This window comes from Ambystoma mexicanum, chromosome 2q (genome assembly GCF_040938575.1).
Source record: "Ambystoma mexicanum isolate Mex_15411 chromosome 2q, UKY_AmexF1_1, whole genome shotgun sequence".
In the NCBI taxonomy this organism is placed as follows: domain Eukaryota; kingdom Metazoa; phylum Chordata; class Amphibia; order Caudata; family Ambystomatidae; genus Ambystoma; species Ambystoma mexicanum.
This window is the reverse complement of record NC_090924.1, coordinates 1340914854-1340932688: the sequence shown is the minus strand read 5'-3', so window position 1 is coordinate 1340932688 and position 17835 is coordinate 1340914854. Positions and strand designations below refer to the sequence as shown.

The window sequence follows — 17835 nt, the reverse complement described above, 5'->3', positions numbered from 1 at the left end:
TATATCTGCAGCTTTCATTTCACAGAGAGAACAGAAAAAATGGCAGAACTACTATTTTCTGGCCTTTTGGAAGGTGGTTGGTTGTGAATTACTGTGGTTCATAGGAAACAGGACTCAAGAAAAGAACGGCTCTAACACACATCTCCATTGCTTGCTGGATACAAGGGTGAGCTCATTTCCCTGGTGTTCAAGTGATGTAATGGTCTTGCCCCTCGTTACATGGAAGAAGAATATGCACCTTGCATTTCTTTATGCCCCCTCGACCTAGAAGACTGTATTCAACATGATCTTGAAGTTGTAAGTAAGCAATCCTGCCCAATATATTCAATACAAATGGGACGTTGATAATATAATGGTAGTTACTAATAACATACCCAGGAATTAAGGTAGACTTAGCTTGAACGAAATGTATCCTCTTTTTCTTTCTTCAAGCGCCTTTAAGATTTTGAACAGTTCTCGTTTATCAGATTTGCAATTTGCAATTCTATTTTCAAAGTGAGATTTCTTACTAGAAAGCAAGGCTTTTTTGGAGTACAGCGCTCCAGCTTTATACTTAGCATGTGAGTCAGTACTTTGATCTTTCCGCCACATTCTTTCCAGGAGTCTTTTCTGTTTCATAGAATCATGTAATTATGTGGTGAATGTAACATGATTAGAGATTAACACTTCCTTTTTTTCAACTAAAGAGGGCTAAGCGTATTACTAGTCAGTGAAGTGGTGTCAGTAAATTGTTCTACTAGTAGATTAGTGTCACTAGTCAGGGTACATAAGATCAGCTGTCTACAATAATAGCCTGAAATGCAGACTGAGATATGCTACCTATATTCCTCGACATGTATTCCAAAACGAGTGAGGTAAAATCATGTAAAAGAAAATGGAACAATGATCGGACTATGGACATGGCTCTATAATGGGGGAGGGGTGAAAGATTGAGGGTTAGAACCAAATCAAGAACGTGGTCTTTTTGGTGGGTGGCAGTGCTTACTAGTTGAGAAAAAACCTAAGATTCCAAGAAGTATCATCAATGAAGAAACCCTGCTATCAGAATCATCCTTATCCCATAGGTTAACACCACCGAGCATGAGGGTAGGTGAGGTCGTTTTAAAAGAGTTATTGATGAGTGCAGTTACTTGATCTTCAAATGCAACAGTGCAGGATGGTGGTCGATAAATATTGAAGATGTTAATGGTAGTATTATCATCGGTACCAATTGTTAACGATAGGTATTTGCAGTCTCCCAGTGAGGATATGGGTGAAATGTTAGATTAAAAAGTATCTTTAAGAATAATGGCAACACCCTCACCTCTGTCTAAACATCTGTCATCTGTATAAATAATGTAAACAGTGGGTGTCGCTAGGATTGCAGTGTGGTTCATTGCTGTTGAAAGCCATGTTTCCGTTACACACAACACGTCCAGGTCATGTTCCCTGATAAGGTGTAGTCACACTTAGAAAACACACAGTTTCTTTACTAGGGTAGATTTGGGGGAGCTCGTTTCTCTGGCTTGGCTTTCAAGCGTGTGTGGGTGCACTGTGTCGTGCTAAAAAACACATGTTAGGCCACTTTGGGCAGGCATGTGTCTGCTGCTCTCTAGATGAAAAAGACTGAAATCTTTAATAGGTTTTCTCCGTCAAGCAGGTGCAGATATGTTATAAAAACAATGAAGAGGATGTTCTTCTGTGGATTCCTCTCTTTCAGTTTCTTGGTATTGCTGGACCCTCAGGGTTCATTAGTAAAAGGATCCTTATTAAGAATACACTGACTCTGTGCAGTCTTGTTGGGCACTAGGTCAGGTCATTCATTAACCCTGATAAGGTGTGCAACTTTGGCACCGTGTTTGGCTATGGATCGCATATTCAATAATGCCACCATAATTTTTATTTTCGAGACATGTGGGCCTCATTATGGGTCTGGAGGTAACCCTGCCGGTGTTACCGGGGGGTACGGCCGTATACGTAAAAATTACCAGCGCATTACTTCACGGTGCCACCGGGCTATGCCAGGAAGTCAGGTGTCAGTAATTTCATTAGTCCCCATTCCCATAAAGTCCAATAGGGATCTATGGGAATGGGGACACAGGTGTACCAGCATTGTTGCTAACCGTGCTGGTGTTCCTGCGAAAACTATGCAGGAAGGTGCCCGCCCACCCGACAGGTCTGACCTGCCGGGTGGGAGATCACCCGCCTGGCAGAGTTGTAGTGTGTCGGTCCAGAAACTATTGTGCCAGTAAGCTTACTGGCACCTTTGTTTCCGGACTGGCACACTTAGACTGAGACCCATGTTTTCTTGTCTGAACCATTGTGTATGCAATCTAGATGTTTGCAGCTGACCTCTAGCAGGGCGTCCGCAGTACCGCAAGATGCTGCATGGACCAGCGCAGACCGGCTTAGATCTCACGCGCCTGGATTTCAAAAATGTATCACCCGAAACTACATTCCTGTTGAGAACTTTGTAGTTTGTAGCAGCTAACTGTTTAGGCAGGCAGCAAACATCCAGAAAGTATTTTCTACCACGTTCAACAATACAAATACAAGAAGTAAAACAATGCTAGTTAGCAGGCTATTCTAAAAGTAATATTAATAACTCTGCTGTCTAAAAGCAATTTCTTAAAAACAGTTGTTAAAAACTGTATAAGGACGTATGCAACATAATGCTTATCTAGTAGCAATTCGTTTTAAAGATAGGTGGCCTAAATGGAAGTGAGACCTGAGCTTCCTCTTATAGACCAGCACAAACTGCCTTGCCCTCACGCACTGGCGCTTACGTGCCCAGTGTGCAAAAATGTATTCCCTGGAACTACAGAGCTGATGGGAACTGTAGTTTCTAGCAGCTAACTGTTTAGGCAGCCAGCAAACACCCAGAAAGTAGGTTTGCCACATACAACAATACAAATACGAGAAGTAAAACAATGATAAGTATGTAAAACTGGTTAGCAGCCAATTTTAAAAATAATACTAATAACTGTGATGTTTGAGGACCTTCCAACTTTGGAATTTCTTGCTGTTCCTAGATGATAGATTCTGCTACACTCCTCTTCCCATGATGCAGGTGGTGACAGAGTTGGCACTGACGTTTTGTGGTTTCAGATATGACAGGCTGTGTTTGAAAGGCTTTGTACAATGTTGGAAGAGTAGATTTGCACTTCACACCTTTCTCTATAACTGTGGAATTATGTTGCTTCTTCTCCTTGTTTGCATCACCATTGTTTCCAAAATAATATATTGTGGCCTGAACTCAGATGGCAATCTTGGTCCTTTTTGTATTCATCAATGTCATTGTCATCATCATCATCACCACTCACTCATCCAAGTCCTCGTTTATGGTGGACCAGGAACATCCCATATCCTGCATCTCTTAGCGTGTATTGTTTCGCTCATCAACTCATCTACCTCTTTTGCTGATGGAATAGTAGGTTGAGCCTCCTCCACATGCCTAAGTCTCCCCCTGCTACCTTTAGTCAATCCGGACATGTTGGTGTTGTGAATTGGATTCTGTTCCTCAGGAGTATGCGGATGGGTAGGGGTGAAATGGCCCACTCAGCCCTCACACTTCTACAACCCAAAACCCAAAGAAGTCATAAGGGTAAAACGGGTACAGTTAAGAGATATACCTCCTTCGTCTTTTGTGGTGACGTGGGCAGAGGGAAGGCTATGCTCTTAAAATGGGTGTGAAGGTGAACCAGTAGTGACCAAAAAACACAGTATCATAGTCCAAAATAAAGGAATGTCCAATCAATGTTCTAAAAAATATATATATATACTCTTATTAAACACAGGATCTGCAATAGAATGAATGGAAAATGCTGTACAAAAACCCACCCTGATGGAAGAGCATCAGACTGAGGAAAGAAACACTCGGAGCGTGGTTTCAGAGGTGGTAGATTAATTAATTAGTCTGGAAAAAAGATATGTCGTTGTTGCAAACAGGTATGATCAAGTCTCTAGGTCACAAGTGGACTGAGAAGGCAGTTTTGGGTAATGAGAACCTGGTTACAGCACTTGGTGGGCTGATGGAGTCAGACCCAGTGCCATAAATTGATGCAAGAGGATCCCTACTGTGTGGGCATATTCTATTGTGTAGGCTCCAGCAGCAAGAGGATGCTGAGTAGGAGAGAAAATGGTTGTTCGGTGCAGTACAAGGGTGGCTCTCAATGATGTAGGTCGTGGCAGTTCCAGGATTGTTTTGCAGTGGTGCCAGTCGTTGAACTGGTGCTCTTGGGTGTGTCGTTGTGCAGGTCGATGAGGTGGCCCTTCAAGGGCTAACTGGGTCGAGCTATGGTTGTAACCCTTAGTTACAGTTGGCATGTGACTCACCAGTGATTCGGATCAGATAACTGCTTTGAGCAGTTGATTCGGGCCTGGTAGGTGTCAGGATTAGGCTAGCGAACAATGTACCGTTGAGCTGGTTTGAAGTGAAGAAAATAGTTCAGATTGATGGAGGAGCACAGAAGCCCGCGCCAGCAACTTATTTTTAAAACACTCACACAGCCTGCGGACATCAAGGTGCTGTTACAGGAATTTTTTTTTTTAGTTGTGTAATTGTCTTTTTTTTCTTAGTTGCGTAACGCGATTAAATACCCAGAGGTTTCTAACCGCGGACCCAGGGATCGAACCTGTGTTGCCTCGTCTCGTTTTGCTTCCAAGGCAAACACGTTGCTGCTGCGCTATCCTCCCTGGACAAGAGAACTTCCCTCTTGTTCAAGATGCGATAAACCTGGAGCGATCGGTTTGGTCTAGTAGAACAGGGAGCATTTGCTGATCTGTCCCTCTAGCTTCTGGGAGGCCAACTCATGGGGGCTTGAGGTCAGGATGGTTCTGTTCTGTCCCGCTTTAAGAGATTCCGATGCAGAGTGGCAAGCCCTGGTTCACAGCAAAGGTCACATCAGTGCTGTGGGGGTGGATGGCGGCAGATCTTCCTTCTGCCTTGGATGGCTCCTTCTTCACCTCTGGCTGAGGGCTTTGGAAAGTATACCTTTCCCAAATGAAGTGCAGTGCGAATCTGCGAGTCTTGAGAGGATCCAAGAGGATCTGAGAGAATCTGAAGAGGTGGGAACCCCTTCTTTTAAAGCACAGGTTACCAGGAGATTGGACTAAATCTAGCCTCCCTTCGTGGTCCAATGCCTGCTTTTGAATGAAGTGGACTTTGGCCCTTTGATGTGACATCAAAAGTGCTTTGCTCCAGAGGAGGTGGAAGGGAGCAGAAAGAAAAGTGGAGGAGAGACAAGAGAGAAAGAAGATGGTGGAAGTCTCCTTCCATTGACCAGACCCCTCCCGTCTACTCAACTCCTGCCGCTTCCCTTCCCACTAAGAACATAAGCCTTTAGAGATGTAGCACCATAGTGTGGGGCTAGTCCTTTTGAATGGGTGTGCTCCTTTGATGCCCAGACCAGGACCCCAGCCTGCTGTGCAGCTGTTTCTGGCTGAGGGTGTAGCCTGCCCTTAGTGATCAAATAAGTGACTCAGTCACAGTCACCACCCGGCAAACCAGCATACACATCACCTTCCTACACAGCAGATTTGACTCACAGGCCTGACACATGTGCAATATCAATTTGGGATGTGGTGGCCATGATCAAAAGTATTACCATGCACCATGCTTAAACTCATAGCTTTATTTGGAGTTTACCCTGCCACCAGCATGGGTTACTTATGATGATCATAGTTTTTGCACAGGGGGGGCATATCTTAAATTCCGTTCCTGCACCACAGAGACTTAGCTATTGCTGTGGCTGTTGAGTGGGCATCTTGTGACCTTGCAACCTGCTCTAAGCCACGAGGAGAGCAGTCACTCTAGATCAGGCTACTGATCCAACAGGGCAAAAGTACACTGTGTTTCTGGCATGAGGATGACGAAAAGCGGAATCTGGTTAGCAGATGACCCCTTTGGAGGTGGGATTACCCACATCATTTTATGTAAAAATAAATATCAAAAAGGCCAGGGCATAGCACTCTTGCCAATTTCCATGTCCTCCCAGTTGACACTCAAAATGGTCACTTTTCTGAAGCCCCAAGATGTTATGGTTTTGTGGGCTTGATTAAAGCCAGGCAATACAATCGTTTGCCAGAAAAGAATCATTTTTGTACTCCAAATTTTGCAGGCAACACGTTTTTCTCCTGCCACAAAAAGATGGCACGCTGCCTTCCTGTTCTTTTACGCTACCTTTAGGTTTAAAGCATGTGCCTTGTACATCCAGCTGGTATTTTTAAGGGCCTGTATTTCCAATTGGGTCATTTATTTGTGATTTGAAATGCTGAATGTTATATGTGGTGGCAGCATGTGAGAATGTAGCATTCTATATGTTGGGCTGCAAACCCAAAATCACTGCAAGTTTTTTTCGGTTCTATGTGATATTTCTGCTTTTTGTAGGGTGCCGGACACAAAGACAGATTTTTTTGGGCCGATTTTAGGCAGCCCAAAAAAACTGAAACTATCCAATTTCCTTGCCACCCACCCCTGCTTCTCTGGCCTGATGTCTTCTAAACTCTGGGGTTTCACCCCACAAAATATCTTTCATCTGCCCCCGCCTGCCGCCCTACCACAGAAATCACCTACCCCAAAAAACACACAAACACACAACACGCGCACACACTCCCACACACACACACATAAACACAAGCGCACACACCTCAACAGTTACCTGTTCTCCCGCGATAACTCGGCTGGTCATGACGTGCCTGTCAGCCCCTGCGCGCACTCGTGTGAGGCAGGGGCATGACAGACTGATTTAGAAAGACTGCTGTGCGTGGTCACAGTGTGTTTTAAAAAGAAATATTTTCACATATGTCCTTTTTTTCTTTAGTAAAATCTATTCCATTTCAACTGTCTTCAATGTACCTTGCAGGCTGTCAGTCACACAGAAAAAGCAATGCATTGCAGTCAAACAAAACAGAGAGGTATTTTCTTGCTTGTTGCTTATTTGCATATACATATGGCAGTTTTTATGTTTTAAACCTGTACATTATGCACCCAGCTGGCATTTTTAAAGGCCTACATTTCGTATATGGTCATTTTTTTGTGATTTAACATGCAGCATGGAAATGTGTCATGAATTGGCAGCAAGTAAATGTGTTTCAGCCAGAATGAAACTGGGATTTCAATTACTCAGAATAACTAACCTGGGGATGACAAGTTGAGATAATTTCAATAAAAACAGCTCTAGAGTTTACATGAGTACCACAAGCTATAGCCTTTTTCTCTTGATACTAATTAACAGCAGTGGCCTGGTGTTGGAAAGCTCATACATGACACTGTGTCCAGAAATGATGAGCATTGCAATGTTGCACTGTATGCCTACGATTGTACAGAAAACTCAACAGGCTAAACCTCCGTTTTGCTCAAAATACTGTCTCACTACAAACTCTTTGCTCACTACCACAGTTGTCCAATTTTTTTTGATGTATGTCTGATCCATGGACGTAATTTGAGAGTCGCCAGGGGTCGCAGTTGCGACCCCTGAGGTCTCTCTTGCTACCCCTGTGATCTCCCTTGCTACCCCTAGAAAAAAAGATGTTTAAAATGATCATTTTTTAACTTTTTTTTTGTGTAATTTAAGTTTCTGGGCTGTGGCCAGTGTCATGTGGCTCTTTATTTTTGGAGTATGACTTATAGTAGTGTACTTAGGAACACTATGTGATGTCCCTTCCTGTTTTGTCAAGGAGTGAAAGGTTGGGTTCCATCGCTTCCCGTGATATCACTTTGAGGTGAGGGGTCAAATGACATCACTTCCTGTGATGTCAACAGAGGTCAAAGGTCATGTGATATCACTTCCGCTACCCCTGGCATTTTGGTGAAATGACGTCCCTGATCTGATCATACCTCCACTCACCTTATTTACCCACTTGTTTTTGTGATCTATCACCCAACACCCTAGATCCGATTCTGGATTAGGTAGGAGGATTTACCGAGCAGTAATAGATGCATTTGCATCTGTGTCTGGGAGTCTGCTCTGCTGGATTTTGATGACTATCCACACTGTCTCAACGTTCTGCCCGAACATGCACTTCACGCAGGTAATCTGACAAGATCACTGCCATGCAGGCATGCATGCATGGCCGCAATTGGTAATGGTAATTGTGGCTGTCATTATCATGGATCCCTTCGGATTCTGCCTCTCCTTTGCACATACAAAGGCATCTATGCTTCCATGCCTTCATCAAATTAGAGTACTGGTTGAAATGCATCCAGATTCCTTACATGGTAGGAGGGAAACGCACAGAACAGATTTCTCGCTCTTTGTTACACTCCATGAAAGGAATCACAATCGGAATTGTGCAAATTTCTGAAAACACACAGAGCTCTGTGCGTTTTACTGCATCTGGGAAATTTCACAAGTCCTTGAAAATGAGCCTGTATACGTCCAACTTGAGAGCCTTCACCCTTAGCTGCCCATGTCTGACCAGCAAAACTCCCCCTAGTTATTTTCCTGTTTTCTACCCTCTACGAATCCTATTTGCTTCCCCACCACGCGTTTAGCGTATTTTAGACCCCACCACTAGCCTTTTGTGTGTCATATTTTAATGCTGCATACAGTGTTGCTCTTACCATTTTAAGAGAGGATGCCATGAAATGCCTTGCCTAAAAATGTTGACGCCATTCCATCTGTTTCGAAGTCACAATACTTACATGATTACAAATTAAATAAAGTCACCAGGACATGGTAGGACTTTATGCATCAAAGTTTACTGTCACCAAGATAGGTAATTACTGCTCCCAGCATGGCCAGCTCAGTCCTCTTCCTTAGCCAACTGCTGAATACTAGGACACCAAGCCTCACAACATCTTCCCCCCAACACTCCACTATCTACATTCGACAATCACCTTCTGGATCCATTCTCATCCCGCCAGATACAAATAACAAAAATGGTGAAGGTAAACAATTTTTATTGAAATAAAAAATCCCCTGCTTTCTGTTTTTAAAGTCTAAGAATAAAATGGAAGAACAAGTGGAGGGGACTTTGAAGGATGTTCAAAAAAAGTAAACATGCCATCAACATTGTCAGAATACTTGTCAGGCTCCACAACCGGAAGTCATATTTTAAACACGTCATTCTACGGATGTATTTCACTGTCTGTCCATTCATGAGCAACGTACTGGAGTTTTATGACGTGATGCTTTCTGGAGTGAAACAGGCGCTTAACCAGTCGACGGTCTGGAAAGTTGACTTTACCATGAACATAAGGACCTGTTGATAGAAAGTTGACTACATGGCTCTGACATCACACAGGTGCCTGCAAAGTGGGGTCGCTAAACCAAAGCAATCCTAAAGGGTGTCAAGTGCTTGCAGATGCCATGGGGGGGTTGACATATGAAAGAATGTGGAGGAGGTGGTGATGGTGTGGATATGCCTCTGACACATACAGCATGCATGTGTTGCTGCTGACAATCTATCTAATATCCTGGCTGCAAATTAGCAAGACAATGCATGTTCCCTACTTTGCACCCATCCTTCACCTTGTGGTGACTCATTTCATCAGAAATTACCACTTTGTGCAGGACACGATTGCCAAGTGCCAGAAGATGAACTTACGTTTCAGAGGGTCCTACAGTGCAAGAAATGTGCTGCATCAATCACAGGTATGCCACAAACTGCCACCACAATCCTGGAAGACAGCAATTGCCACATTCTGGAATCTTACTTTTCACACGGTGTATGTACTTAATACAAAATGCAAGGCCACTAGGTCTACTAAACCTGAATACTAAAACTGCTGCCAGTTTCGGCAGTAAATCCCGTCAAATGACGAGTTGGGCAGCAGAGGTGTTATTTTCCATTAAGGAGTCCCTGTGTACACCATTGGAGTGTTGCTGAATACATAACAGTGGTGAAGTCTCCCTTATTCTGGAGAAAATACCTCCAGCCATATGCTCTAAGTCACCAGCTAGGTCAGAGTATGGCAGAAGGACAAGTCATTTCCTTACCCCCACTTTTTACTGATTCTGCTATACTCGGAATGAGGGCCAGTGTGGTGAATGCATGCTCCAGAGTCGCCCAGTTCCTTCCATGGCCCTCTTTCATGCTGTGGCGTTGTGCCCTAATGATGCTGTTTGTTTTCGGGTGGAAAGATAACCCCGCCCTCCTGCGGATGAACAGTGTGTCCTAGCAACACACACAGCAGGCAGGGACTAAATCAATCCTTTGGAACCTTTTTAGCTGTTAAACAGACATTGCTGCCTGTACACGATGAATACTTCCAACTTGTTTGCTAAACTTTTCTTGCTGCTTCTCTCGAGTGGGTTCAGAGATTTCTGCGTCCAATCAATCACACTGCGAAGACAATACTCCCTCTAATTCCCTAATGGCTCCTGCACGCACCAGCGACTCAGCAGAAGACAAAAGGGCAAAAGACGGCCGCAGATGATTTACTGAAAAGATGAAGGAGGAAAAAAGATCAGATGTGCTTATAGTTTATGCTCACGTTTTGGCATCTTGCTTGCAGATACTGCTCCCAAATGGCTTAAAGCTTTGTTTTCCTTGTCTAGATGTTTGTGGAGCAGAACTTTAGTTGAATATTTTTTTTAGACAGGATTTTAAAGAAAACATAAAGCTATTAACAACATACGGCCTCATTACAGGTTTGCCGATATGCCGCCGGTACCAGCAAACTGTAATACCGTTTCCGCCACTTGGTCTGGCAATATTACCGGCAGATTCCTAGTGGCGGAAATGCCAGTAAATCCCCATCCCATGGAGTCCAGTTGGACTCCATGGTGGGATTTGCTAGTATTATCAGCACTAGTATTACCGGGCCAGTAATACAGCAGTTTTTTGCCAGCAAAAAACTGTTGTACCTTTATACCTTTAAAAAAAAAAAAAAACGTGCTTAGAGGCAAGCACGTAATTTATCTAGAGTTTCATGGTGTTTTAAAGCAGCTCGTGTGTTTGGTGGCGGGCTGGTGGATTATTAACTCAAAACATCAATTGTGTGTGGCAGGGTGGCAGTTATACCTCTAGCTCAGAGCTTGAGGTAAATCCGCCAGCCTACACTGCTGTAGCGGGAACCTACACTGGTGTAGCGGGGGCCCCCGCAACCTCTGCGGTGCACGGGGCTCTGCCAGTATATGGGCTAAGAGGGAGTCCCCTAAAAAAAAAGACCCCAAAAATTAATTTCAAAAAAACATTCAAAAACATTTTTCAAACTCAAACAATGAATAGTTTCTTTTTGAAGTCACTCTGAAGAGTGACTTCAAAAAGAAACTATTTCTTTTTGAAGTCAGAGGACTGCCCCCCACCACATGACATGGAAGCCTCCAGGCTGGAAGCCTCCATGTCATGGGGTGGGGTGGGCCTTATGACTTAAAAAGAAAGGTTCTTTTTGAAGTCACTATACCTTCATAAAGAAATTATTTCCATTACTGTTCGGTCCTTTAACAGAAATAATTTCCTTATGAAATCAGAGTGACTTCAAAGAGAAGACATTTATTTTTGAAGTAATAGGGCTCTCCTCCACCCCAAGACATGGAGGCCTCAAGATCCTCTGCAGATGACGGGAACAACGAATTAAAGGTAAGAAAATGTATTTTCTTTAAATCTGTGTGCATGCATGTAAGAGGGCAAGTGTGCGTGTGTGTATATATAACGGGACGTTATGGTTAAGTTGCGCTATTAAAAACCTATGAAATTCAGTGAAAAAACTTTGTTAAAGGAACGTTATGGTTCAAAGTAAAACCGAAAACCCCTGAAATTCGGCAGTTATGGTAAGATAAGCAAACATAAATCGCGCCACCGTGCACTGCTAACACTAACACCCAGGACATCAAAGTTGACATCACAAATGTCATTGATGACATCACTGATGACATCACATGTGTGTCTCTCCCTTTTTTCCCTTTACTGACATACCTAGGCCACATAGTTTTCTTCAGTAACAGTCATGAAGTAAAAATTGAAAAGGTACTATATTTGTAGACTTAGGGTCAAGTCACATCATATGAAACATATACATAGCGGAAGACACAGGCTTGAAAGAGAGCAATCCTTTCTGTGCATGAAGATAATCATTAGGGTTATCAGCACTTTCTCATAGTTTTATTTTTATTACCCTACCTTTCCTGTATATGCTCATATTTGTATACATTGTACTCACTCTCCTTTCCTTTGGGTGCAGTCACATCATGTGATACACATACATATGGTAAGTAGCAGCTTTGAAACAGAGCAATAGTTTCTCTGCATAAAGACAATCAGTTAGGTTATGAACTCTTTCTGCTACTACTTCTGCTTTTTTGTTTACTTCACTGTCCCTGTATATACTCATATTTGTATGTGTTGTTGTCTCTTTGTGTTTTGTCTGTAATAATTATGTATTAAGTGGGTTTTATTATCTACTTATTACATGTTTCACAGTACGCAAAACTCTAATAAGAAAGCAGTTATCATTTCACTATTCAACATGGCAAGATTATGAATATGGCACCTTCATCATGTATGCTGCACACACTGCCTATGTTTCTGCATAAGTAGCTTAGTATACTGGATAGAACTTCATAATAGAATGCTATTTATATCAATGCATTGCTTAATGCACTAATTAGCTCATGATATTTATCCCAATGATCCTTGACAGTTTTTGGTCAGCATTATAAGAATCCCCTGTACAGAGTTTTCATGAAAAGTAAATGCACATGTGATGTCATCAGTGATGTCATCAATGACATTTGTGATGTCATCTTTGATGTCCTGGGTGTTAATGTTAGCAATGCACGGTGGCGCGAGTTATGGTTGCTTATCTTACCATAACTGCCGAATTTCAGGGGTTATTCGGTTTTACTTTGAACCATAACGTCCCTTTAACAATGTTTTTTCACTGAATTTCATAGGTTTTTAGTAGTGCAACTTAACCATAACGTCCCGTTAACAATGTTTTTTCACTGAATTTCATAGGTTTTTAGTAGTGCAACTTAACCATAATGTCCCGTTAACAAAGTTTTTTACTGAATTTCATAGGTTTTTAGTAGCAAAACTTAACCATAACGTCCCTGAATTTAAATACATGTAACATAGAACATACTGAACCCCTAGCTAGTGATTTCGATGTCCGCGGACTACCGCCATGTCCGCGGACATATCGAAAATCTGAGCGTGGTGAATGTAAATTTAAATAGTGTGCCCCATTTCCCCTTTGAGGTTTTGAGGTTGGCTCGAAAAGAGCCGTTTTTTATGTTTTTTTTGCAGATGCTTGACAGACACCTGTTATTTTGTATTTTTTTTTTTTCTTTCTTACTTTATTCCTAAAATCTTCACATAACCTTCTCCAAAGCAACCCTTACATTCCAAAACAGCATGGCACTTCCCATAAAAGATAAGGAAATGCCATCTTCTTTAAAATAAACAGCATTACTGGAATCAATATTCTCATTATTACAGAAGAACATACCAGCTCTAAGCATGAAGGCACACATGCCTCGGTTGATTACACACCTAGCATTGTTTTGCTGAGGACAAAAAACTGAACTATTGTCCCATATTGCCCTAGGTAGTAATCCAGAAAAAATTACTTTGGCATTTGGAAGGATGTTCATTACTGCTTTAACCAAGTGTTCCAAATCTGCCAACAAAGTAGGGGCACTGACATAGCCCAAATAGAAAGCACCATAGTGCAAAACTACCGAATGGGGACTGTTCATCCTGCCCATATCTTCACAAACTTGTACAATTACCTGTACATTGCAATCAGGCACAGTGCTCCACACCACCCTCACTCCTTTAACATCAACATTCTTTGCAACATGCCTGCATTGAGCATACTGTTGTAAACCATGCACAAACATATCTCCAAGCACCAACACCCGGACTTTCTCCACTTCTGCCATCTTCACTACACACAGTCTCTTTCAACACAAATCCACAACCTCAACATCTGATTGGCTGATCCCTACAGTCTTCTTTCCATGCTGGATTTGCTGGAAAACCCCGGATGTAGCACGCCCTGTCCGCGGACAGCCGCAGTGTCCGCGGACCGCGTAACTCTTGGACAGCCCTTCTACCATTTCCACTTCACTCTCTGTGCCATTCCCTCATTGCATACAGCTAAGCAGTCACACAATACGGAGAACGTCCTCAGATCACCCCCATTTTGATTATTTTCGAACATTTCAGGACACTGCGAGTGTTCTTATAACACATGCAACTTGCCAGCGAACAATACGGACACCGTCCTCAGAACACCCCCATTTTCTTTATGTACGAACATTTCAGGACACCGCAAGTGTTCTTCTGGATCACTTTTTTTTCTTTTGCTGACATATCTAGGCCACATGGTTTTCTTCAGTAACAGTCAGAAACTAAAAATTGTATTTTATTTGTAGATGTATCCTACAAGTAGGTTCTTATAGTAATTCCCTTAGAGTCCAGTCACATCATATGAAACATATATATAGGGGAAGACACAAGCTTTAAAGACAGCATTATTTTCATGCAAATAAATGATGATTTCTCTGTTTCAAAGCTGCTATTTACCCTATGTATATGTATATTGGTATGTGTTCTTGTCTCTTTGTGTTTTCTCTATAGTAATGCAATTATGTAATACATGGGTTTTATTAGCTACTTATTACATATTTCACAGTACACAAAAATCTATTAAGAAAACAATTATCATTTAATTATTCAACATATTAACATTACGAATATTATACCTTCATCTTGTACTCTGCACACAATGCTATGTTTCTGCATTAGGAGCTTAGTATACTAGATAGAACCCCATAATAGAATGCTATTTATATCAATGCATCGTTCAAAGCACTAATTAGCGTATGATATTTATTGCAATGATCCTTGACACTTTTTTCGCAACATTATAATAAGAATCCCTTGTACACATATTTCATGAAAAGTACATACACATGTGATGTCATCAATGACATTTGTGATGTCATCTTTGATGTCGTGGGTGTTAGTCTTCGCAGTGCACGGTGGTGGTGCGAGTTATGGTTGCTTAGCTTACCATAACTGGCGAATTTCAGGGGTTTTTCGGTTTTACTTGGAACCATAACGTCCCGTTAACAAAGTTTTTTTATTAGCACACAAACAATATACAAAGATGGAGTGTAAAAAGCAATTTCTCAGAGATGGATGTACACAGAATATTGCAAACTAAGAATTTATGGTCATTTACGGTGAAGGTCAGCTGATTCAATTTTTTGCTCGCATGCCGGAGAGGCCCATGACTCGCACTATAAGGTTCTATTGTTTTTTTACCTTGACAGACAGGGATTGTGCTAAAAGACTTCTTTTGAAGGAGTGTTGCAAAAACGTAAGACACGATAAGGATGAAATTTCTGAAACAAAACCACTTTTATATATTATATCACTATGAGAAAGATTGTTGGCACAGACGGAGTCGTATTTTGGGACTGCACTACGCTTAGACAATGGAGCTTAGACAATGGAAAATGCCAATGGGCCTCATTACGACCCAGGCGGTAAGGGGTTTACGGCAGCGTAAACAGCGCCGACCCTTACCGCCTGATTCCGAGGTCCCTTAGCGCCATGGAGGATTTAACACCTGCTTTTAGCAGGTGTTAAAATCCATGGCGCTAAGGGACCTTGTTGTTAATTACGCCACCGTAATTTACGGTGGCGTAATTAACGCCTTCCCCACTCCCATTATGCCCTATGGGGCAAAAATGGGAATGGGGAAGGGTAAATGGGGATTGGGGACTTACCGCCCCGCCAACCTCGGAATGGGGCGGTAAGTCCGCCAACCACCATGGCGTAAACGTAGTTTACGCCATGGTGGTAAAGGTACGACCCAGGCGGTAACTTACCGCCTGGGTCGTAATGAGGCCCAATATAATGTAAGTAACCCTTTAGATTATTTTATACCGGAATATAATAACAATAGTGTGGCGTTAAAGCCCGGTTAAGTTGTACTTGTTCGTTCAATGTGGCATAGTGTTTTCTACCGCGCACTATCACCGCCGAATTGCTCCCCTGTCGCTTAGAGGGCTCTGAAAAAGGCAGAGGACAGAGGGTGGGTTAATGGGAATAAGTTAACATACTCCGTTGCACTATCCTCGCTAGCAAATAGTTTCACGCCCTAATAAATAAAATGAATATTTTTAATGAAGATCGGCTGGTGAGACTAATTTATGTTTTTTAAAACAGGTACGTCCTTCCGTATTGTCAATGCCACGATTTTCAGACCCCAGCCGATGGTTTCTTTAACTGCCAGGTGCAGATCCATGTAAGCAACTTCATGACCCTCACCATTTTATGGGACAATCGCCAAGGACCAATATGCCCTTACGCAGTACTAGCAGCTAGAAGCAACATAACAACCATTATGGTGGTCTAATGCCTCGTTGTTGGAGCAGCCTTCCGATTATCAGTGCGACCATTTGCTTCTTTTATCATAAACCAACAGCCTGTGTACCCTAATGCCTCGTTGTTGGAGCAGCCTTTCCGATTATCAGTGCGACCATTTGCTTCTTTTATCATAAACCAACAGCCTGTGTACCGCAAAGTAACAGCGCATGGCTCAAGATGAACTTTTGCTGATCGACAGCAAAGACAAATGCAAATCGCTGAATATTCTCTAAACGTTTGATGTGAAATAAATGTACTTTACCAAATGTACAATCTTGCTGTTTACTTTTAAACCACAGTTTCATATTCCGAATTGTGGTGCACTGTGTTGTAAGCTGATCTAACACCCTCTGTACCGCAAAGTAACAGCGCATGGCTCAAGATGAACTTTTGCGGATCGACAACAAAGGCAAATGCAAATCGCTGAATATTCTCTAAACATTTGATGTCAAATAAATGTACTTTACGAACTGTACAATCTTGCTGTTTGCTTTTAAATCACAGTTTCATATTCCGAATTGTGGCGCGCTGTGTTGTGAGATGATGTGTGTTGTTTTCCGGGTTCTTTGTAAAGTCGTGTAGGACTGGAGACGACTGAGCGCTTTTGTCTATGCACCCTGTAACGTCACGGAGAGAGGCGGGGAATATGAATGCTTTGATAATGTCAGGCTTAGGGGCGGGACATATGATTTAGTGTTGCAAAAGCAGGTCAGCCAGGTCGATGGTGCAAGTGATAGGATTATCACATAATGTCGGCGCACAGCAGCCTGATTTATCGTTTCTTTAGTGGACAGTCGGGTAAGGCCCATAGGAAATTGTACTATCAGTGGACATAAGGAGGTTTCTTAGAAAACTTTCAACCTGACAACGAACAATACGAACAGCGTTCTCAGAACACCCCCATTTTGTTTAATTGCAAACATTTCAGGACACCGCGAGTGTTCTTAGAACACATTCAACTTGCCAGAGTACAATACGGACAGCGTCCTCAGGACACCCCCATTTTGTTTATGTACGAATATTTATGGACACCGCAAGTGTACTTAGCTCAATTTTAGCTTGCTTGCGAACAAAACGGACACATACTCCGTCCTCAGAACACCCCACCATTTAGTTTATTTACAAAATTTCAGAACAGCCGTGTTGTCCGCAGACAAATCGAAAACAACAAAAGCGTCTAGCACATAAAAAAAACAGAACATTGAACCTATCTCATACTCCCCCACCCTCCCCAAACACTCTTACACACCAACACACTCCACTAAATACAATTTTTTTAATCCAAGTTTCACCGCGCTGTCCGCGGTTGACGGCGAATGCAAGATGGCGGGCGCCACAGAAAATCTGACACGCTCCACACCCCAGGCCGTCCAATCAGTGAACACTTTGCATGTCCGCGGACATCACGCAAGCCACTCGGCCAAAGGGGGCGCTGTCCGCGGAGCGAACCAGGAAGTCCGTCCGCGGAGCGAACGGATATATCACTAATTTTTTTGCCTTACGTTTTGGTCATTTAAAAATAAA

The 17835-nt window shown here is 42.6% G+C and overlaps 1 long non-coding RNA gene across 1 annotated transcript in view; it reads left to right on the top strand.

Annotated features, from left to right (window-relative positions):
• LOC138569086 (uncharacterized) overlaps positions 1 to 16731 on the top strand; it is an 83258-nt gene extending 66527 nt beyond the window's left edge. Inside the window, exon 3 of the long non-coding RNA XR_011303116.1 lies at positions 16111 to 16731. This is a non-coding gene — a long non-coding RNA (uncharacterized lncRNA). The remainder of the gene's footprint in view (positions 1 to 16110) is intronic.
• The last annotated feature ends 1104 nt before the right edge of the window (positions 16732 to 17835 follow it).